The 25,787-nt window shown below is 41.3% G+C and overlaps 1 pseudogene; it reads left to right on the forward strand.

Moving 5' to 3' along the window:
* LOC106585750 (cyclin-H-like) overlaps positions 1-25,787 on the forward strand; it is a 47,204-nt pseudogene that overhangs the window by 20,096 nt on the left and 1,321 nt on the right.

Raw genomic sequence — 25,787 nt, forward strand, 5'->3', positions numbered from 1 at the left:
GCTAGCTATTTAATTCTGCTATTTTGGATGGAGGTATGGATGAATGGATGGATGGATGCATGTGTTTCCAGGGGAGAGGAGTAGGGCTGGTCTCCTGCCTGTTTACTATGCACCTCACACAAAGTCGGTCTGTGTTCCTCATTTAGTTACTGTACAGCTGGGGAGCTGGCACACAGCGTATGCAAATGTCTCTGGATTTGAATGGAGAGGAGGTAGACACAAAGCTCAATTAGGGAGAGGGGTGGAGGGGGAGCGGTGGCTCTCTGAGAGAGAGGGGGAGGGGAGAGGGGGGGTTTAATGCCAAACTGGCTGGCTGGAGAAACATACACACTCAGACACAGAGATACACATGTATTGTGCACAAACACACAGATACACACACAAACACACACACACACACACACAGACACACACAGGGAGACACACACACAGGCATACTCACAATGTTGACAATAACTCAAAGTTAATCTGATATTCAACATAGTGTGTACATTCTCAGACCAATGAGATTGGAGACAATGTATGTGAGATAACACAACTAAATTAAACATTTTACTCACGCAAATGGGTTTCATGATTGATCAAGCACAGGTGCTTACACTGTACCAGTGTAATTCCATACAAAAACTCTAGTGGTGGTCAGTTCTGCTCTTGGGGGTGCTGTATGCCAATAGTCACCTGACACAACGCCTGTCCTTAGGGGAGCTTCTGACATCACCACAGCCACTCATGGTCACCATGGCAACTACTGCATCAATGGTGGGTGTGGAAATTAAAAAGGGGTGGGTATCATGGGGAGCAAGAATTAATATTCACATGAAGGGAATTTAAATAAGGAATTAACTGAGTGTGTCTAAGGATTAGGAATTGATATATACTATACAAAAAGCATAATTTCATACCAATCTCAAACTAAATGGTACATCATATTCTGCCTCAATGACCACTGCAAATAACTGAATGGAATCCAATAATTCTGCGGAAAATGAAGGACAACCATGTAAACTACAACAACAAACCCGTAGATAGGAACTCATCCTTTCCATCTGCACTCTCATCATCATTATCATCATCAACCTGGTCAAATCCTGGTCTTCATCCTCATAATAAATGCAGAATTCATCACTGCCACCACCACCCCACCATCATCACCACAACCACCATAACCATCATCACCACCACCATCATCATCGCCACCTTTACCACCACCATAACCATCATCACCACCACCAATATCATCATAATCACCACCTTTACCACCACCATAACCATCATCATCATCATCACCACCTTTACCACCACCATAACCATCATTACCACCACCATCACCACCACCATCATCATCACCACCTTTACCACCAATATAACCATCATCACCACCACCATCATCATCATCATCACCACCACCACCATCATCATCATCATCATCATCATCATCATCACCACCTTTACCACCACCATAACCATCATCATCATCATCATCACCACCACCTTTACCTCCACCATAACCATCATTACCACCACCATCATCACCACCACCATCACCATCATTCCTGTAATATTTTTCCTCATAATAACCCTAATACTGACTGGGTCCACAACATGAGGCTGATTGGTCGAGTATACAGTGGGGGGAAAAAGTATTTGATCCCTGCTAATTTTGTACGTTTGCCCACTGATAAAGAAAGGATCAGTTTATAATTTTAATGGTAGGTTTATTTGAACAGTGAGAGACAGAATAACAACAAAAATATCCAGAAAAACGCATGTCAAAAATGATATAAATTGATTAGCATTTTAATGAGGGAAATAAGTATTTGACCCCCTCTCAATCAGAAAGACTTCTGGCTCCCAGGTGTCTTTTATACAGGTAACGAGCTGAGATTAGGAGCACACTCTAAAAGGGAGTGATCCTAACCGCAGCTTGTTACCTGTAAAAAAGACACCTGTCCACAGAAGCAATCAATCAATCACATTCCAAACTCTCCACCATGGCCAAGACCAAAGAGCTCTCCCAGGATGTCAGGGACAAGATTGTAGACCTACACAAGGCTGGAATGGGCTACAAGACCATCGCCAAGCAGCTTGGTGAGAAGGTGACAACAGTTGTTGTGATTATTCGCAAATGGAAGAAACACAAAAGAACTGGCAATCTCCCTCGGCCTGGGGCTCCATGCAAGATCTCACCTCGTGGGGTTGCAATGATCATGAGAACGGTGAGGATTCAGCCCAGAACTACACGGGAGGATCTTGTCAATGATTTCAAGGCAGCTGGGACCATAGTCACCAAGAAAACAATTGGTAACACACTACGCCGTGAAGGACTGAAATCCTGTAGCGCCCGCAAGGTCCCCCTGCTCAAGAATACATATACATGCCCGTCTGAAGTTTGCCAATGAACATCTGAATGATTCAGAGGACAACTGGTGAAAGTGTTGTGGTCAGATGAGACCAAAATGGAGCTCTTTGGCATTAACTTAACTCGCCGTGTTTGGAGGAGGAGGAATGCTGCCTATGACCCCAAGAACACCATCTCCACCGTCAAACATGGAGGTGGAAACATTATGCTTTGGGGGTGTTTTTCTGCTAAGGGAACAGGACAACTTCACCGCATCAAAGGGACGATGGACAGGGCCATGTACCGTCAAATCTTGGGTGAGAACATCCTTCCCTCAGCCAGGGCATTGAAAATGGGTCGTGGATGGGTATTCCAGCATGACAATGACCCAAAACACACGGCCAAGGCAACATAAGAGCGGCTCAAGAAGAAGCACATTAAGGTCCTGGAGTGGCCTAGCCAGTCTCCAGACCTTAATCCCATAGAAAATCTGTGGAGGGAGCTGAAGGTTTCGAGTTGCCAAACGTCAGCCTCGAAACCTTAATGACTTGGAGAAGATCTGCAAAGAGGAGTGGGACAAAATCCCTCCTGAGGTGTGTGCAAACCTGGTGGCCAACTACAAGAAACGTCTGACCTCTGTGATTGTCAACAAGGGTTTTGCCACCAAGTACTAAGTCATGTTTTGCAGAGGGGTCAAATACTTATTTCCTTCATTAAAAGGCAAATCATTTTATAACATTTTTGACATGCGTTTTTCTGGATTTTTTTGTTGTTATTCTGTCTCTCACTGTTCAAATAAACCTACCATTAAAATTATCGACTGATCATTTCTTTGTAAGTGGGCAAACATACAAAATCAGCAGGGGATCAAATACTTTTCCCCCCACTGTAGGTAGCTAGTCGACCCTTTGAATATGGTAACCACTTTACAGAGGACATGTAGCTTGTTTAGAGAACACTTAGAGCTTCTCCATGCATAAAGAATAATAAACAGTAGGCTAGTAGTTGACGTGCTCATTTCAATCATATAAAACATATATATTCCATTTAAATAGATATCCTTTAGGCTCTGGTATTCAGTATTGTGGTATATATAATGCTAGTAAAATATGTGTCAATCAATCATTCGGATAGCAATATACACTAGAATCAAATCATGATGACAAGATCACAAAAAGCAGCATCACACTAAAGGACAGCCAACAAGGCACTACCCATTCCCCACTATCATTGCTATGTCGTCAGTTGATACTCAAATTTGTGCTAAAAGACTATCTCATTCTCTATGTAAGACTCTGGAACTAGCACTGTCACTGCCTCAAGCTTTTTATTTGAAGCAATATTTTTACATTATGCTGCACAGGCTAGAGCAAACGCAGTTCATTTGCGACTAAATGATAGTAACTCAATCAGGGTATTGCTCAGATCATTTGGCTGATGTGGTGATGCCAAAGCAACCCTGCGTGATTTCCCACCACACAGTCTGTCAGAACGCATAGACACTGCCTTTAGTCACACAGACAGTAATATGTAGAAGACTCTCGCTCGCTCTCTGTCTCTCTCACACACAGACACACACAGTTTTATGGTATAATGCTAGTAAAAATATGTCAATTAATCCCTCTGATAGCTCTCTCACACCACACACACACACACACACACACACACACACACACACACACACACCCACACACACACACACACACACACACACACACACACACACACACTCCTGTCAGTCAATGCGTGTATTAATGATTTTGTTGCACAAAAATAAGTTACACACAATTATAATACAAATAGGGAAACTAGGCTACATCACGATGTTAGCAATAGGAAACTGTATAGATGTATGCTATATGACTTTACACAAAACAAAGAGTAAGCTCATCATTGTTGTTTAGGCTGCTAAAATGTCTTAGAATTAAATCAAAATGTTCCTCTAATTTCTCACTGCTGAATCGTGCTTGAATAGGGGTAATGCAACCTAAACGCATAGCTGCATGTTATCAAAAGCAGAATAACCACCTAGAAGTGACCACGGACACACTCTTGCGCGGGCGCACACACATGCACGGACATACGCGCAAACACACAATAGTCTATAAAACGCTGCTACGGGCTCATCAATAATGCATTGCACTTCATGTTTATTCAATACACAGGGGGGGGGGAAACGAGCAGTGGGTATAGTAGATACAAGCTCCCTACATATCACGCCATACTAAAACCATATCTGTAAATAAAATGCTCAAACGTTAAAGTTTGAATATTTACCGCCGATAGAGAGCGCGTGCAAGAGTGATAAAGATAGAAAAGTGAGTCTCACCATAGGCCTACCTGTTAAAGCATTTCCTTTGATTTGGTTTATGCAGGCTTTAAGGCTTCATGATAACACCGCACACATGATATACAACTGTAGTGCCATGGTGATATGCAAATGATTGGCTCTCGCTGAAGGCAAGTATATTTATTATTCATAAATTACTAATGTTTATGCAAATGAGGGTGTACGGAATGACTGAGTAGAGTGGGGGTTGGGTTAAGCTTTCATTCTATTATAGTAAACATTTGATTTAAATTGCTGATTTTCCTTTTTCAATGCATACCTTTCTCAGATAGAATCAAATGAACCAATTTGGTATATATTGCCTTGATTGACTATAGGCTAATTGATTTCCCTTTTATGTTAAATCTATAGCCTATAATTTCAGTTGGGAAGGATCTGACAAATAAGCTAATAAAATTGTTCTCCAAAAGAGCAAGACTAGGCATCCTCAAAAGAAAATTAAAGTCAAATGGAACATTTATTGGAATAATAAAAACGAATCACTATGTGCTGATACAGTGCCTGACAACAACTAACCAATCCTCTCAGCTGATGCTCAGTTTTTGCCCAATTGAATAGCCTACCACTGGGTATGTTAAGTTCTACTTTAGCCAAGAAGATAGTTTTTGCATGTATCCACACCTACCGATCTTTACATTTTTACCATTCTTCTTGGCTTCTCTCGCTCTCTCCTTTATAAAAAAGATTGCCGTTTTGAAATTACAGTAAAAGTGCAGGAACTGCAGTCGACTGTGGTATTTTGGACGCAGTTATTGCAGAATAACTGCAGTGTACTGCAGTTACACAGCTAAATTACTGCAGAAAAAAAAATGTTTTCTTTTGGACGAAGTGTTTGCAGCATACTGCAGTTATACTACAGTGTACTGCAATTATACTGTGTGTGTGTGTGTATATATATATATATGTGTGTGTGTGTGAGAGAGAGAGAGACAGGATAAGGTTTAAGAGGACTGCTCTAGACGTAACATAGTAAATCAGGCACACTCCAATTAGTATGGTACTGTATGTTAAGTTTGGTATGGAATGTATTAATTTGTGGACGTCCATCATCCATTTCGTACGATATGTTGCAAATTACAATTTGTATGATATGTTATGAATTACAATTCATATATGTTTAGAATGTGAAAAATGTTGTGGTTAACGTTAGCTGGGGAAGGTGGCCAGTGGTGGAAAAAGTGCCCAATTGTCATACTTGAGTAAAAGTAAAGATACCTTAATAGAAAATGACTCAAGTAAAAGTCACCCAGTAACATACTACTTGAGTAAAAGTCTACAAGTATTTGGTTTTAAATATACTTAAGTATTAAAGTAAATGTAATTGTAAAAATGTACTGAAGTATCAAAAGTATACGGGAAGCAGGGCCACACTCCAACACAGACATATTTACAAATGAAGCATTTGTGCTTAGTGAGTCCGTCAGATCAGAGGCAGTAGGGATTACCAGGGATGTTCTCTTGATAAGTGCGTGAATTTGACAATTTTCCTGTCCTGCTAAACATTCAAAATGTAACAATACTTTTGAAAGTCAGGGATGGTATGGAGTAAAAAGTACATTATTTTCTTTAGGAATGTAGTGAAGTAAAAGTAAAAGTTGACAAAAAATATAAGTAGTAAAGTACAGATACCCCAAAAAACGACTTAAGTAGTACTTCAACGTAGTTTTACTTAAGTACTTTACACCACTGTAGGTGGCTAACACTTGCGTTAGCAAGGTGGCTAATGTTACCTAGGCAGCTAACGTTAGCTAGGCTATGTGTTAGGGCTAAGGGTCAGGGGAAGGGTTAGCTAACATGCTAAGTAGTTGCTAATTGGCTAAAATGCTAAAGTTGTCCGTGATGAGATTCGAACACATTTTCCAATGTGGTTGCTCAGTGGGAGGGATGTCGTTTCTTCCAGCTTCTGTCATTCTGTGCGTATTATTTTTGTTTTGTTTATTCATAATACAAAATGTTCAATAACTTACATCCCTACATTAGACATGTCTAACAAAACAAAACTAAGGTTTAAACAAGGACATACTAAATACATACAAAAAGAAAAAATATATATACACACACACAACAACAACAACAAATATATATATATAAACTTTTTTTTTTTTTTTTTAAATAATGACAATTCTAGTGTAATTGTATACACTCATTATAATGATTCAGGAAGATGTTATGATTAAATTCAATCAAAAATATTTATAACTTTGTAATATAATTCTGGAATTGTTGTTTGTGTATAAAGCATTTGGTAACAATAATAAAAAAGGCACAATAATTTCAATGGTCTTGTTATCATTGCAATAGTAATATATTACAGTATATCCTTCATGTCAAAAACATGGGTAGTGTTTAAAAAGGTAAATAATTATTCTGCAAGGTTTTCACAAAAATCTATCACAGTTTTACATTCATAGAACAAGTGAGTCAGATTTTCACCTTTTTAGCAGAAAACGCAGATATCATCAATAGCCACAAATTGGGAAACATAAAATTACATGGATATATCTTGTAGAATCTTAAAGTGCACTTCCTTAAATTTGTTTGGTAAACAATATTTGTAAGGCATCAACCAAGCTTTATTCCAGACAATGTCCTGATTGTGTGGTGTTGGTCGTGTCTCACTCTTTAAAATACATTCTCAAATATCAAGAATTTGTGTAATGTAACTGAATTAACTTGAAAAAGATGCCACGATAACAGGGTGGAACAAGGTATAACAGGGTGGACAGCTATAAACGGGACAGAACATAAATGAAACCCTGAATAGACATCTACATAGTAATAGATGTAGTAACACCATTGAAACTGCTATTTAGTAACATACAGTTGAAGTCGGAAGTTTACATACACCTTAGCCAAAAACATTTAAACTCAGTTTCACAATTCCTGACATTTAATCCTAGTAAAAATTCCCTGTCTTAGGTCAGTTAGGATCACCACTTTATTTTAAAAATGTGACATGTCAGAATAATAGTAGAGAAAATTATTTCTTTCAGATTTTATTTCTTTCATCACATTCTCAGTAGGTCAGAAGTTTACATACACTCAATTAGTATTTGGTAGCATTGCCTTTACATTGTTTACTCGGGTCAAACGTTTCGTGTAGCCTTCCACAAGCTTCCCACAATTAGTTGGGTGAATTTTGGCCCATTCCTCCTGACAGAGCTGGTGTAACTGAGTCAGGTTTGTAGGCCTCCTTGTTCACACATACTTTTCAGTTCTGCCTACACATTTTCTAAAGGATTGAGATCCGGACTTTGTGATGGCCACTCCAATACCGTGACTTTGTTGTCCTTAAGCCATTTTGTCACAACTTTGGAAGTATGCTTGGGCTCATTGTCACTTTGGAAGACCCATTTGCGACCAAGCTTTAACTTCCTGATTGATGTCTTGAGATGTTGCTTCAATATATCCACAAAATGTTCTTCCTCATGATGCCATCTATTCTGTGAAGTGCACCAGTCCCTCATGCAGAAAAGCACCCCCACAACATGATGCTGCCACCCCCATGCTCCATGGTTGGGACGGTGTTCTTCGGCTTGCAAGCCTCCCCCTTTTTAGTCCAAACATAACAATGGTCATTATGGCCAAACAGTTCTATTTTTGTTTCATCAGACCAGAGGACATTTCTCCAAAAAGTACAATCTTTGTCCCCATGTGCAGTTGCAAACCGTAGTCAGGCTTTTTTTAATGGCGGTTTTGGAGCAGTGGCTTCTTCCTTGCTGAGCGGCCTTTCAGGTTATGTTGATATAGGACTCGTTTTACTGTGGATATAGATACTTTTGTACCCGTTTCCTCCAGCATCTTCACAAGGTCCTTTGCTGTTGTTCTGGGATTGATTTGCACTTTTCGCACCAAAGTACGTTCATCTCTAGGAGACAGAACGCGTCTCCTTCCTGAGCAGTATGATGGCTGCGTGGTCCCATGGTGTTTAAACTTGCGTACTATTGTTTGTACAGATGAACCTTCAGGCGTTTGGAAATTGCTCCCAAGGATGAACCAGACTTGTGAAGGCCTACAACATCAATACATCCACAGGTACACCTCCAATTGACTCAAATGATGTCAATTAGGCTATCAGAAGCTTCTAAAGCCATGACATCATTTTCTGGAATTTTCCAAGCTGTTTAAAGGCACAGTCAACTTAGTGTATGCTAACTTCTGACCCACTGGAATTGTGATAAAGTGAATTATAAGTGAAATAATCTGTCTGTGAACAATTGTTGTAAAAATGATGTGTGTCATGCACAAAGTAGATTTCCTAACCGACTTGCCCATACTATAGTTTGTTAAAAAGAAATTTGTGGAGTGGTTGAAAAACGAGTTTTAATGACTCCAACCTAAGTGTATGTAAACTTCCGACTTCAACTGTATTCATTGTGAAAAACAACACAAAAATACATTGCCAGTAGAAAAATCATTGGAATTAGCATTAAAACACATTCCTCTCCCTCTCTTCCTCTCCCCCAATTTCCATCCGTCCCCCCTTTCACCCCAAATGCTCTTCCACGTACTTCCAGGTGGATCTTTCCATCTGTACAGAGTGTTTATTAACAGCCCATGGCTCTGGCATCTGACAAATTATCTGTCCATCAGAGTACCAACAAATATCTTCCTTTGGACTTGGCCAGAAGAATTTGTTGATGCCATTCAGGTGCATGCACTTCACCTTAATGTTATGTTCCTCTACATCTATGATGATGCCAGGGTATCCTTCATGGTCATAATTGACAACACACCACTCCCCTACGTGATTAAGTTCAATGGTTCCAGGTCGCCATGTGGTGTCAGCCTCGTCATGAGATGTAGGGAGCTGGTTAGATGCTGCAGGGTCACCCAGAGTTGCCTCTTTGAGCTGAAAACAAGGACAGTCCAACATGCCACTATCCTTCTGCACAGACAAGTATTTTATCTGGCCTGATGAGACACTGATAACCTGATTAATCTTCATCGTTCCTTTAATGGCATCTAAGGCAGGCATCCGAGGTGAGAAGAGATAGCATATGGTAAGATATAAAGAGTAACAAACATCTTATACATTTCAATACTCATCAAGTGTATACAAGAAAAATGCATGTATGTGTGTATGGGGAGGAAGGAGGGTTACCTCTGCAGACTGCAGCAATGCACTAGTCTTGACCCTGGCTCTGAGTATCCTGTTTGAATCTCTCCATTTCTTCCTTTCTGCATGCTGCACTCTGTCACTGAGTTCAGCTATTGCCTTCTTCTTCCCAGTCTCTTTTATCTTTCCTCCCTCTCTTTCTCTAGATACTCTCCTTTCTGGGGCAGCATTACGTCGTTCTCTGTATTGCCGCTGTCTTTCAGCTGCACTAAGATGAGGTGCCATTCATTCAGAAAGACCTGATTCAATTGATATTTATTTATTCTTAAAATACTATACATGCTATATATACACATTGTAATTATGTAATACAATTTATGAACAAAAACATTTTGCAACACATTACTGCAAGATATCCATTTGTCCACCCTGTTGAGTGCATGCCCACCCTGTTACGTGTACATGGATAACATTTTGAGCAAAAATTTGCAACTATGCTCCAAGTGATTGTGATGAAGCTAGGATAATGGCTGCCACTTGAAAATGAATTTGCATTGTTTGACAAATATATTTTAAAATTATGAAATTCGATTAACATCTTTTGTAATTTTGCTTAACAGGGTGGACATGTTATGCTTTCCCACATCACAACACCAACATATAATGATAAAAATGTAATAGTATGAAATCTAGATACTCACCAGGTTCACCACAGTTGTTTTCCCGCCAAGGAAGTGACATCATTTCCTGTTGGTGATCTCATTGTAGAAAATATACATTGTATTTTGATGTCAAAATATATAAAATATATATAAGTGCCAGTAACCACAATGTAACAGGGTGGACAACGACTGAGGATGTACAGAAAATAGTCAATATTCTTATAAAAAGTGCAGCATTTAACACAAAAGTCTATACATAAGATAACATTTAATGAAGAAAATTTGAAAATGTTTCTTTAAATGTATAATTTTTTTCGTTGAAGTTGATTGAGCAGCACTTGGGACATTGCTTCCTTCCACTGAAATAAAATAGTCTAAAATGTATAAAATGTAGTTTGAAGTCTACATCATTATGCTTCTATTATCATGAAGGCATACATACAAAAGGATCCTTTTGAAATTTCATCAAGTGTATATTTTTTTATATACAATTTTGAATGATTTATCTTGAGGACAAAAAAATAACACTTTTAGTGATATTGACGCACAAGCAAGAGTATTACCCCTGCTGTCGAAAACATCAAGAACAAAGTCAATATTCCTCCCATGCCAGCTAGGGTAGAACAATTACTTATGTATGAATTATTTCACAAAAAATAGCTTTATGTAGGCAAAAATTGTGCAAGAAACATTTTCCAGGACATTAAAGCTTGTTGGTGAAACCTAGCCAATTTCTCAGGAATATAATTACATTTCAGTAAAAATTGAAATCCTCCAACTTATTAAACACATTGTTTGGAATGATTCTTGATTCTGTATTGACCAAACATCTTTTCAACCAATTGGTCTTGAAAGTGTTACTTATGTCAACAAAACCCAACACTTCCAGATGAAGTCAAGAAAGGTCTTGTTGATCTCTTTACAGGTAGAGGGATTTACAAATGAAGATAATGAGGGGTACAAAAAGCGAGACAGTCCCTCTGCCTTGGACAGAAGCACTCTCCCAAGTATAGAAAGATCCCGTTGTAGCCAATTATTAAATATTTTCTTGGTTTTCTTAATGTTAGGAGAGAAATGCATATGTTGTCTCACACACGAATATATTTTTGCGCACTTTACCATATATTACGGTCTTACTACGTCATCATTAATAGACATGTTGACAATGAGTGAGAAAGCTACTTGCTATGATAGATACTTAAGGAAGACATCCTGCAAATATGTATAGTTTAGTTATTGAGCTATCAAGTTAGTTCTATCATAACGTTTATACGGATCATCTGGAGTTTGATTAGATAGCTAGCAGGAACTTTGTTGAGTTTGATTAGATAGCTAGCAGGAACTTTGTTAGCAAGTCGACCAGCTAACGACTGGCTAGCTCGTACTAGCAAGTTAGCTACCATCTAACGTTACTAGCTAGCCACATTTAGCAAGTTAGATGCTCCAACCTTTGTACATTGAAGAAAACATGTATTATGTTACCGAACAGGTCTGGCTTCCCCAAAAGCATCGTAGCACTAAGATCATGTTTTGTCCATTGAGTTTCAATGGACTTTAAGAACCGAGGTAAAGACAGTTTCAGGTTGGATATTCGCCTGTAGTTTTCCTTACGTCCACCAACAGCAGTTAGGGACCGTCAACATAGTGACAAATCAAATGTTTCAAATGTCAATAGCTCTTTAACCATTACTCCTAAAACTTTCAAAACTGGTTGTAGCTAACCCGATGGCATAGACACACATTGCACACACTTTGTTTTGTCGATTTACATCTCGCGCCATTTTAAATTATTTATTTACATGTTTGAATTTCAATAGCTCATTGGTCATATGACCTAGTGACTTCAATAAAGGTTCAGAATGTCCAATGACTACTCTTTTATATTGCACACCCTTTAGTTTGTACATTTTCATCTCACATGTTTTTACATCAATTTTTCTACATTTAAATTGTCAATAGCTCCTTGGCCATGTGACCTACTGACTTCAAACAAGGTTCAGAATGTCCACTGACTATACCTTCATATCGCACACTTTGATGTTTGTCTACTTTCATCTCATGCTATTAGACTTAAATCTGTAAGCTTTGCATGCCTTCATTTTATATGGGTGTTAAAAAAACATTTTGAAGTTAACAAGCTGGAAAATGATGGTGGCCACACAAAATATTGACACTTTGGGCCCAATTTGGACATTTTCACTTAGGGGTGTACTCACTTTTGTTGCCAGTGGTTTAGACATTAATGGCTGTGTGTTGAGTTATTTTGAGGGGACCGCAAATTTACACTGTTATACAAGCTGTACACTCACTACATTGTAGCAAGGTGTCATTTCTTCAGTGTTGTCACATGAAAAGATATACTCATATTTACAAAAATGTGAGGGGTGTACTCACTTTTGTGAGATACTGTATATCTATCCTACTCTGCCTTTCTAAGGTCTTTGAAAGTAAAGTTAAACAGATCACTGACCATTTTGAATCCCTCCGTACCTTCTCCGCTATGCAACCTGGTTTCCGAGCTGGTCCTGGGTGCACCTCAGCCACGCTCAAGGTCCTAAACGTTATCATAATCACCATCGTCAAAAGACAATACTGTGCAGCCGTATTCATCGACCTTGCCAAGGCTTTCGACTCTGTCAATCACCACAATATATCGGCAGACTCAACAGCCTTGGTTTCTCAAATGACTGCCTCGCCTGTTTCACCCAGGGGCGAAAATCTGATATCCACTTTGGAGGGGACAATTACATGAAATTTTCTCAAGAGCAATTCCTGAGGGGGACACCAAAAGTAGTGCTGTAACACATAGCCTACATTGTAATATGGTAAATGTATATTGAGGAACCAAAGAAATAAGGTGTTTGCCGTACTCCTAACTACCGGTACCCAAAACTACACAACTAATCACAACAGTAATACCATTGCCTTTAACAAATCTTAGTTCAGTCACCAGTTTAAGTTGAGAGTGGGGGTATCCATGGCATTTTCCAATTATGTTCCTATTTTACAAGTCAAAAAAATTGAGAACCTTTCATAATGTTGCCAAAAAAAGACTCAACAAACTTACCTGAGACTCCCTGTCTGCCAGTCTGTCCCTGCATATCTGTCCCCAACTCTGCTGTCTGTGTGCCATCTGTTGCCTGCTCTGCCTAGTGACATCATTGTGAAACATTTCCATTAGAATTTCATTTCTTTCTTATGAACATTTTATCAACTAGTCTTTGAGATATTAGGCTACTAGGGTTCTTACTATGCATTTTGGTGTATTGAAAATAACTGATGTCCGTCTTTTATTTTTCTGCCATTTTTCTACCTGGCTGGCGACACACACAGTGTGTAGGTTATTTACAGTAGGACATGGGCTTCTATCATCTTCAATCATTCTATATGGGCTTCGATCTAAAAGGTAGCTAGCAAATGTGAAACGGATTAAAATGATAAGAGTTGACAGCTGTATGAGTTCACCATTTACACAACATATGCTGCAACCTTTTGTAATTTTAATAGTTTGTTTCATATTGGCTGGCTTCCAACAATAGCTGAATTTGCAAAGCTAGCGAGCACCAATTCAGTTTCAGTGGTGTTTGCTATAATCTTTGCTACCCGGGTTAAATAAAGGTGAAATAAAATAAATAAATAAAAGTTCCCTTCGACAATTTAGCTTTTGCAACGAGACCATTAAATAGATTTAAGACAATGGTAGAAGAGAGTGTAGTTCTGTTCAGTTTGGACTTCAGTTTATCGCTAACCTTATCACAGGGACTTCGAAGCACTAACTTACATCATCTGCATGCTGATTCCATCTTTGACGACGCCACATAAATGGAATAGGTACTAGCTAGCTTAATAGTTAATATTTGCGCGCTAGCTCTGCATATTCAGCTAGTGTGTGTGCGCGCGATTGACTGGATGAACCTCACGGCAGTTACGTAGCAAGCTAAGGAACTGGCAGTGGATCAAACCATTGTGAGGCAAAGGGCGAGGGGGGGTCGCAATCTTTTGAAACTTAAAAACGCGCTATTAAGTGTCTATAATCAGCACAATTGCTTTCATTGCGTATTATTAATATTATTTAAATTACATAGTTATGTTTCAGTGATATATTGGGGGGGACAAATCATATTTTTCCCAGGATGGGGGGGTCGTGTCCCCCCCCGGGATTTCCGCCCCTGGTTTCACCAGCTACTTCTCAGATAGAGTTCAGTGTGTCAAATCGGAGGGCCTGTTGTCCGGACCTCTGGCAGTCTCTGGGTGTACCACAGGGTTCAATTCTCAGGCCGACTCTTTTCTCTGTATATATCAATGATGTTGCTCTTGCGGCTGGTGATTCTCTGATCCACCTCTACGCAGACGACACCATTCTGTATACTTCTGGCCCTTCTTTTGACACTGTTAATAAACTCCAGATGAGCTTCAATGCCATACAACTCTCCTTCCGTGGCCTCCAACTGCTCTTAAATGCAAGTAAAACTAAATGCATGCTCTTCAACTGATTGCTGCTCACACCTGCCCGCCCGCCGAGCATTAACCCACTGGCTCCAGGTCATCTATAAGTCCTTGATAGGTAAAGCCCCGCCTTATCTCAGCTCACTGGTCACCATAGCAGCACCCACCCGTAGCACACGCTCCAGCAGGTATATTTCACTGGTCAACCCCAAAGCCAATTCCTCCTGCCAATGACTAGAACGAATTGCAAAAATCACTGAAGCTGGATACTCATATTTTCCTCACTATCTTTAAGCATCAGCTATCAGAGCAGCTTACAGATCATTGCACCTGTTCATAGCCCATCTGTAAATAGCCCATCCAACTACCTCATCCCCATATTGTTATATATATATATATATATTATTTTTTTTTTCCTCCGTTGCACCCCATTATCTCTACTTGCACATTCATCTACTGCACATCTATCACTCGTGTTTATTTGGGAAATTGTAATTATTTCACCACTACGGCAAATTTATTGCCTTACCACACTAATCTTACTTCATTTGCACACACTGTAGATAGACTTTTCTATTGTGTTATTGACTGTACGTTTGTTTATTCCATGTCTAACTCTGTTGTTGTTTGTGTCACACTGCTTTGCTTTATCTTGGCCAGGACGCAGTTGTAAATGAGAACTTGTTCTCGGCTGGCTTACCTGGTTAAATAAAGGTGAATTAAAAAAAATATATATATACTGTATGTGGGAATGTCTTATGTCCGTCCTACATGTAGTGTTGGTACGTGGAATATTCCTCAACTGCATATATCATAAATTGCAAATAGAAGTATTATGTTCAACAACTGACATTTTCAGATATTATTTTGACAAACACACTTTAGTGCTTAAATTCATTCTCCATTGTCATAGATGGCGTAGCAGTGCAGACGTGTTTTGTTCGTCCTCTCGTGTACTTTTGTATTTTGTCCTTTTTTGTATACATCTCTTTTCCATTTTAACTCAATTATACCTTCCCGTAACCTGCCACACTCAATGTGATACAGAACCGCTATTATTTTAAATTTTTAGACCTTATAGCAAGAGCCATCTAGCCATCAGAAGCTAACCAGCTAATTTAGCTACATGCTATTTAGTCATTGTTAGCCACTGCTAGCGGCCTTTACCTTCTGCACAGATACCAGCCCTTTTTTAGCTTGGATAATACTCGCTAGCCTACCAGTATCGGACTGTCTCTCCACTACAACGCCGGACTCCTGCCGTAATCCCTGGACCATTACTCCTGATCTTCACAGCTAGCTAGCACCCACCGAGTTACCCAGTACCGAAGCTACCCCTGAGGCCCACCTCCCGGCCTACTCAGTTGTTCACCCCAACTCCACCCAAACACGGCTAGAACCCACTACTCCACCGGATCCTTGCCGTAAGCTCTGGACCTTCGCACCGGATCACCGCTGCTACCGAGTGGCTATAGTGGCTAACGCCCCATGCCCTGAAGCTAGCACCAGTTAGCCGTGAGCCAGGCGCATCCCCCGGCTAGCAAACTAAATTACTACATCTGGCTTGGATCCTTTGTCGACACGGCGCCCCACCGCACCACCACAACTGGTCTGCCGACAAATACTCCATCCGCTGTGCCTCCAACCGGCCTCCGTCGGAGCAGACGCTTCTACTAGCCCCGGGCTACTAACTTTAAGCGCCGTGTCGCCCGCGTAGTAGCGACTACTCCGCGGCCTTCCTGTTCCATCTACCGCTGCCCCCTGGACCCTATGATCACTTGGCTACATAGCTGATGCCTGCTGAACTGGCCATTTATCACGGTACTCCATTCTTTTTATTATTTGTTTATCTGTCGGCCCCAGCCGTGAACTCAGGCTGTGTGTGTAGTCAACCGACCCTCTGCCCAGTCATCGCCATTTTACCTGTTGTTGATGTTTTAGCTGATCAGCTGTTGTCTCACCCGTTGTCTAGCTAGCTCTCCCAATCAACACCTGTGATTACTTTATGCCTCGCTGTATGTCAATATGCCTTGTATACTGTTGCTTAGGATAGTTATCATTGTTTTAGTTTACAATGGAGCCCCGTGTTCCACTCATCATACCTCTGTTACCTCCTTTGTCCCACCAACACATGCGATGACCTCACCCATTATAACCAGCATGTCCAGAGATACAACCCCTCTTATCATCACTCAGTGCCCGGGCTTACCTCCGCTGTACCCGCACCCCACCATACCCGTCTGCACATTATGCCCTGAATCTATTCTACCACGCCCAGAAACCTGCTCCTTTTATTCTTTGTCCCCAACGCTCTAGGCGACCAGTTTTGATAGCCTTTAGCCGTACCCTCATCCTACTCCTCTGTTCCTCAGGTGATGTGGAGGTAAACCCAGGCCCTGCATGTCCCCAGGCACCCTCATTTGTTGACTTCTGTGATCGAAAAAGCCTTGGTTTCATGCATGTCAACATCAGAAGCCTCCTCCCTAAGTTTGTTTTACTCACTGCTTTAGCACACTCCGCCAACCCTGATGTCCTTGCCGTGTCTGAATCCTGGCTTAGGAAGGCCACCAAAAATTCGGAGATTTCCATACCCAACTACAACATTTTTCGTCAAGATTGAACTGCCAAAGGGGGAGGAGTTGCAATCTACTGCAGAGATAGCCTGCAAAGTTCTGTCATACTTTCCAGGTCTATACCTAAACAGTTCGAACTTCTAATTTTAAAAATTAATCTCTCCAGAAATAAGTCTCTCACTGTTGCCGCCTGCTATCGACCCCCCTCTGCTCCCAGGTGTGCCCTGGACACCATTTGTGAATTGATTGCCCCCCATCTAGCCTCAGAGTTCGTTCTGTTAGGTGACCTAAACTGGGATATGCTTAACACCCCGGCAGTCCTACAATTTAAGCTAGATGCCCTTAATCTCACACAAATCATCAAGGAACCCACCAGGTACAACCCCAAATCCATAAACATGGGCACCCTCATAGACGTTATCCTGACCAACTTGCCCTCCAAATACACCTCCGCTGTTTTCAATCAGGATCTCAGCGATCACTGCCTCATTGCCTGTATCCGCTATGAGTCCGCGGTCAAACAACCACCCCTCATCACTGTCAAACGCTCCCTAAAACACTTCTGTGAGCAGGCCTTTCCAATCGACCTGGCCCAGGTATCCTGGATGGATATTGACCTCATCCCGTCAGTCGAGGATGCCTGGTCATTCTTTAAAAGTAATTTCCTCACCATCTTAGATAAGCATGCCCCGTTCAAATGCAGAACTAAGAACAGATATAGCCCTTGGTTCACTCCAGACCTGACTGCCCTTGACCAGCACAAAAAAAATTCCTCTGGCGGACTGCAATAGCATCGAATAGTCCCTGTGATATGCAACTGTTCAGGGAAGTCAGGAACCAATACATGCAGTCAGGAAAGCTGTAACGGTTGCCGTCGGGAAAGGAGGACCAAAATGCAGCAGGAATGTGGATGCTCATCTATACGTTTATTTAACTCAAAAGAGAACACCAAAATAATAAACAACGAATACTCACGATCAACACAGTCTCGTTAGGCTCACACACGCTAAACAAGAAACAGGCAAAACAAGAAACAATCTCCCAGCAAAATACAAACCCAAACACACCCTAATATATAGGACTCTCAATCAAAGGCAAAGAGACAACACCTGCCTTCAATTGAGAGTTCCATCCCCAATTAACTAAACATAGAAACAGATTCACTAGACTAAACATAGAAATACATGAATATGACAGTGCCCAAAAACCCCGGAATACATAAATCAAATGCCCTTCTACAACAACCACCACCCCGAACCACATAAAACAAATACCCTCTGCCACGTCCTGACCAAACTACAGTAACAATGAACCCTTATACTGGTCAGGACGTGACAAAAGCAAAGGCTAGCTTTTTCAAGCAGAAATTTGCATCCTGTAGTTCTAACTCCAAAATGTTTTGGGACACTGTAAAGTCCATGGAGAACAAGAGCACCTCCTCCCAGCTGCCCACTGCACTGAGGCTAGGTAACACGGTCACCACCGATAAATCCATGATAATTGAACATTTCAATAAGCATTTCTCAACGGCTGGCCATGCCTTCCTCCTGGCTACTCCAACCTCGGCCAACAGCTCCGCCCCCCAGCAGCTACTCGCCCAAGCCTCACCAGCTTCTCCTTCACCCAAATCCAGATGTTCTGAAAGAGCTGCAAAACCTGGACCCGTACAAATCAGCTGGGTTAGACAATCTGCACCCTCTCTTTCTAAAACTATCCGCTGCCATTGTTGCAACCCCTATTACCAGTCTGTTCAACCTCTCTTTCGACACGTCCGAGATCCCTAAAGATTGGAAAGCTGCCATGGTCATCCCCCTCTTCAAAGCGGGTGACACCCTAGACCCAAACTGTTATAGACCTATTTCCATCCTGCCCTGCCTATCCAAAGTCTTCAAAAGCCAAGTTAATAAACAGATCACTGACCATTTCGAATCCCACCCTACCTTCTCCGCTGTGCAATCCGGTTTCCGAGCCGCTCACGGGTGCACCTCAGCCACGCTCAAGGTACTAAATGATATCATAACCGCCATCGATAAAAGACAGTACTGTGCAGCCGTCTTCATCGACCTGGCCAAGGCTTTTGGCTGTCAATCACCGTATTCTTATCGGCAGACTCAATAGCCTTGGTTTTTCTAAGTACTGCCTTGCCTGGTTCACCAACTACTTTGCAGACAGAGTTCAGTGTGTCAAATCGGAGGGCACGTTGTCCAGACCTCTGGCAGTCTCTGGGGGTATCACAGGGTTCAATTCTCGGGCCGAACATTTTCTCTGTATATATCAATGATGTCGCTCTTGCTGCGGGCGATTCCCTGATCCACCTCTACGCAGACGACACCATTCTGTATACTTCTGGTCCTTCCTTGGACACTGTGGTAACTAACCTCCAAACGAGCTTCAATGCCATACAACACTCCTTCCATGGCCTCCAACTCCTCTTAAACACTAGTAAAACCAAATGCATGCTTTTCTACTGTTCGCTGCCCGCACCCGCCCGCCCGATTAGCATCACCAGCCTGGACGGTTCCGACCTAGAATATGTGGACCACTACAAATACCTAGGTGTCTGGTTAGACTGTAAACTCTCCTTCCAGACTCATATTAAACATCTCCAATCCAAAATCAAATCTAGAATCGGCTTTCTATTTCGCAACAAAGCCTCCCTCACTCGCCGCCAAACTTACCCTAGTAAAACTGACTATCCTACCGATCCTCGACTTCGGCGATGTCATCTACAAAATAGCTTCCAATACTCTACTCAACAAACTGGATGCAGTCTATCACAGTGCCATCCGTTTGGTTACCAAATCACCTTATACCACCCACCACTGCGACCTGTATGCTCTAGTCGGCTGGCCCTCGCTACATATTCGTCGCCAGACCCACTGGCTCCAGGTCATCTATAAGTCTATGCTTGGTAAAGCTCCACCTTATTCACGATAACAACACTCACCCGTAGCACACGTTCCAGCAGGTATATCTCACTGATCATCCCCAAAGCCAACACCTCATTTGGCCGCCTTTCATTCCAGTTCTCTGCTGCCAGTGACTGGAACGAATTGCAAAAAAAAAAACACAAAAAAAAAATGGAACAAAAATATTAAAAAAAATATTAAAAAATACAAAAAAATTAAATAAATAAAAAATCGCTGAAGTTGGAGACTTTTGTTTCCCTCAACAACTTTAAACATCAGCTATCTGAGCAGCTAACCGATCGCTGCAGCTGTACATAGTCCATCTGTACATTGCCCACCCTATCTACCTACCTCATCCCCATACTGTTTTTATTTTATTGACTTTTCTGCTCTTTTGCACACCTGTATCTCTACATGCATACCATCATATGCTCATTTATCACTCCAGTGTCAATCTGCTAAATTGTAATTATTTGCTCCTATGGCCCATTTATTGCCTACCTCATGCCTTTTGCACCCACGTTATATAGACTTTCTTTTTCTACTGTATCATTGACTTGTTTATTGTGTTATTGGCTTGTTTATTGTTTACTCCATGTGTAACTCGGTTGTTGTCTGTGTCACACTGCTTTGCTTTATCTTGGCCAGGTCGCAGTTGTAAATGAGAACTTGTTCTCAACTTGCCTACCTGGTTAAATAAAGGTGAAATAAAAATAAATATAAAAGATTTGGTGGGCACTGTCATCTGTGATCTTTGTGATATGACTTTCTTTAAGCATGTACTGATGAAAGTGTCACTTAATATTATTTTCTTAAAGTCGACAAATGCTCTAAATTCTTTCACTCTGTGATCGGGTTGGATCCTATATGCTACTTTTAATGTAAATGATTCAGTGCCTATAGTTTAGGCTGTGTGTAGAATGGGGCATAAAGGAAATTACTTCTACTACGAAATTACTACTAGATTATAGTGATAAGGAAAAGAGCATACAAATTTGGCTTGTGTATTCATTTGCCTATAACTAATCAGAATTCCATTATGTTTACATAAAAAAGAGAATACTTCAAAATGAGAAGATCCTGCCATGGAAAAGACAACTGGGTGGACATAAAGTGGAAAGGAGGGGAAATAACTCACACCATGCAGCAGGACACTTTCAGCTGCAGGGTCTTTGTAATGCAGGTTTGATAGTTATATTTTCAATAATGAATGGTGGTTAGCTGTTATGTGACAATTAGGTAAAAAACTCTATTTCATTTTTTGGTGTAGATGGCCAAGGAAGTTGCACAGAACTTCCCCAACATCCCCTCCCAAATTGATATGGAACCTTCAAAACCACATGGAGCAACTGCGAAAAGAAATGGCTGAGGATATACTAAAAATGTCTGCTATGTAATGACATTTAATTCAAAGTAAATTCTTTATTTTTATGTAGTTGTGTGGGACAGCCATATGTTCAGTTCATGCCTATGATTTCAGAGTTCAACAAAGCCAACAACTGCTTCATGTGTGCCACTGATAAAGAACCTGGATGTGGGCCAAAGACTGACTGGGTTAGTAACTTTATTTAACATGTTTATAATCTTTTGACAACAGTGACGGCATGTAAGACAATTTATGATGTAACACAATGGATGGCTAATTCGTCAAACTGCATTGATATTATTTATAACGTGTTACGCTTAGTTTTGTTTTAGATTGAATGTTTTGCATGCCAACGGTGGTTCCATGTGCTGTGCCTAGGAATGAAGACAAAAGAGTTCAACAGAGTAAAGAACACAAACTGGAAGTGCAGTCTTTGTTGTTGAAAATGTATGCTATCAACCAGGGATAAAGAGAAAGTTAACACTGAAATGTTTCATACTTATTTGAAGTTAAGTGTCTGTTGACATGTTGGAAAAGATTAAAGGTCTACAATTTCTGTTTAATTTGTCAATCTAACATTTTTATTAATTGATTTACTGACCACCATTACTGTGGTTACATGTTCAGTATATGTACTGACCAGCAAACCCACTGCAGCCTACCTCACTCTCCATCCCTGCTTTGGACAATTAATAGCATGACTCTCGTACTTTGCCCTTTTCCTTTATGGTTGATATTAACGACGAAAGGAGATATTATCTGTCTCTCTCCTATTGTGTACCGCTGTTAAATACTGTGGAAAAAATTACTTAGAACTACCAATTATTATAGATACATTTTAAAGAAAAGGTTAAACACAACACTGGACTGAGCCCCTAATTGTCAAACTAATATTAATGTACAACAATATAGAATATACACGACTAGAGGTTATATCCACTGCACGCTTCTTAGGTGTGTAATTGACAAGACCAAGGAGCTATTGAAATTTAAAACGATTAAAAATGTACGTTACACCACGTGATTTTACAGTACACAAACAAGAGTGTGCAATATAGAAGGGTAGTCAGTGGACATTCTGAACCTTGTTTGAAGTCAGTAGGTCACATGATCAAGGAACTATTGACATTTTGAAAATTAATGTAAAATCTTTTGATATGAAAATTGACAAACTAAAGGGTGTGCAATGTTTAGGCCCACTCAGTGGACATTCTGAACCTTGTTTATCAGTCAGGTTTCAAGACTGGGCATTCAACTGAGACTGCTCTTCTCTGTGTCACGGAGGCTCTCCGCACTGCTAAAGCTAACTCTCTCTCCTCTGCTCTCATCCTTCTAGACCTATCTGCTGCCTTTGATACCGTGAACCATCAGATCCTCCTCTCCACCCTCTCCGAGCTGGGCATCTCCGGCACCGCGCACGCTTGGATTGCGTCCTACCTGACAGGTCGCTCCTACCAGGTGGCGTGGCGAGAATCTGTCTCCGCACCACGTGCTCTCACCACTGGTGTCCCCCAGGGCTCTGTTCTTGGCCCACTCCTATTCTCGCTATACACCAAGTCACTTGGCTCTGTCATATCCTCACATGGTCTCTCATATCATTGCTATGCAGATGACACACAATTAATCTTCTCCTTTCCCCCTTCTGACAACCAGGTGGCGAATCGCATCTCTGCATGTCTGGCAGACATATCAGTGTGGATGACGGATCACCACCTCAAGCTGAACCTCGGCAAGACGGAGCTGCTCTTCCTCCCGGGGAAGGACTGCCCGTTCCATGATCTCGCCATCACGGTTGACAACTCCCTTGTGTCCTCCTCCCAGAGTGCTAAGAGCCTTGGCGTGACCCTGGACAACACCCTGTCGTTCTCCACCAACATCAAGGCGGTGACCCGATCCTGTAGGTTCATGCTCTACAACATTCGCAGAGTACGACCCTGCCTCACACAGGAAGCGGCGCAGGTCCTAATCCAGGCACTTGTCATCTCCCGTCTGGATTACTGCAACTCGCTGTTGGCTGGGCTCCCTGCCTGTGCCATTAAACCCCTACAACTCATCCAGAACGCCGCAGCCCGTCTGGTGTTCAACCTCCCCAAGTTCTCTCACGTCACCCCGCTCCTCCGCTCTCTCCACTGGCTTCCAGTCGAAGCTCGCATCCGCTACAAGACCATGGTGCTTGCCTACGGAGCTGTGAGGGGAACGGCACCTCCGTACCTTCAGGCTCTGATCAGGCCCTACACCCAAACAAGGGCACTCCGTTCATCCACCTCTGGCCTGCTCGCCTCCCTACCTCTGAGGAAGCACAGTTCCCGCGCAGCCCAGTCAAAACTGTTCGCTGCTCTGGCACCCCAATGGTGGAACAAGCTCCCTCACGACGCCAGGACAGCGGAGTCAATCACCACCTTCCGGAGACACCTGAAACCCCACCTCTTCAAGGAATACCTGGGATAGGATAAAGTAATCCTTCTAACCCCCCCCTTAAAAGATTTAGATGCACTATTGTAAAGTGGCTGTTCCACTGGATATTATAGGTGAATGCACCAATTTGTAAGTCGCTCTGGATAAGAGCGTCTGCTAAATGACTAAAATGTAAAAAAAAAAATGTAAAAAATGTTGTTTGAAGTCACTAGGTCATATGACCAAGGAGCTATTGAAATTATACATTTTGAAAAATTCATGTAAAATATTGTGAGATGAAAATGGACAAACTAAAGGGTGTGCAATATAGAAGGGTAGTCATTGGACATTCTGAACCTTGTTTAAGGTCAGTAGGTCACATGACCAAGGAGGTATTGAAATTATACATTTTGAAAGATTCATGTAAAATCTTGGGAGATGAAAATGGACAAACTAAAGGATGCGCAATGTGTAGGCCCACTCAGTGGACATGCTGAACCTTATTTGAAGTCAGTAGGTCACATGACCAAGGAGCTATTGAAATTTGAATTTTAAAAAGTTTGTACTTCGATTACGCTCCATAATTCAACGAGGAATACAAAATGCTGCTCATATGTCCACATGTTTATTAGCTTTGGAAAGCGAATTAATGTCCAAATCGTGAAAATAAGACATGTGCGATGTTGTGCGCAATTTTTCTAACATCATGACACTTATTTGGAGTCTGTGGCTCAAGTGGTTTGAAAGTGCGAATATCCTACTTGAATCTGTCTTTACCTCGGTGAATTATGATTATTTTAGTGCTACGATGCTTTTGGGAGACCCAGGCCAGTATGCTTCATTGAACTATCTAATAACATTTTCAATTTAACAGGCAACGTACTGTCCCATGCTATTGTAGATGGCTAAAGAGTTTGCTAGCTTGCTAGGTAACTTACCTTGAACATGTCATGTTTGGTGTCAGTATCTGCAAGAAAGAGGGTGGAGCTCCATCTCTTCTCTTAACTTGTATGGACCCAGAACTTAATTGAGCAGCTGACCAATTATGTGAGACTTTAGTTCTCAGTTAACCAACATTAGGGTACACAGTAAATCCGACCTAACCAGTTTTATGTAAGAGATTAACATTGCAATCATCAACAGGGTACAGCCATCATGTATTTCCGGAGATTTTACCTGAACAACTCACTAATGGAATACCACCCCAGAACAATCATGTAGGTAGTCAAGGGCTTGATTTTGACTAGTATTCCTATATTCTTATATTACGAAATACAGTATATAGGTTCCTCTGATTACTCCTATTCAGGTAGCTACAGATACACTTGATTTCTGAACTAACTGTACATAACCTCCATGTCTCTCTCCTTCTCATTCTCTCTTCACAACTTTTCCTTCCTCTGCTCTATTGTTTTGCTAACTTCCCACTCTTTTCATCCCACCTCTTCCCTGGCTTACCTCTTTTTCTTCTCTCTTTCAGGCTAACGTGTCCAGCACCCAGTTTGTGGGGGATCTTGTGCAAGAGAGTGCGGCCGGACAGGAGAGGGCTCTGGAGCAGATCTTGGAGTATGTGCTCTTTCTCATTCAGCAGCTCAACTTCCACCTGGTGGTACACACCCTTTACAGACTGATGGAGGGCCTGCTCATAGACCTCAAGGTGGGTGGATGGAAATGAAGATACTTGCCAGGT

The sequence above is a fragment of the Salmo salar genome, chromosome 24, assembly GCF_965601325.2.
Source record: "Salmo salar chromosome 24, fSalSal1, whole genome shotgun sequence".
NCBI lineage: Eukaryota > Metazoa > Chordata > Actinopteri > Salmoniformes > Salmonidae > Salmo > Salmo salar.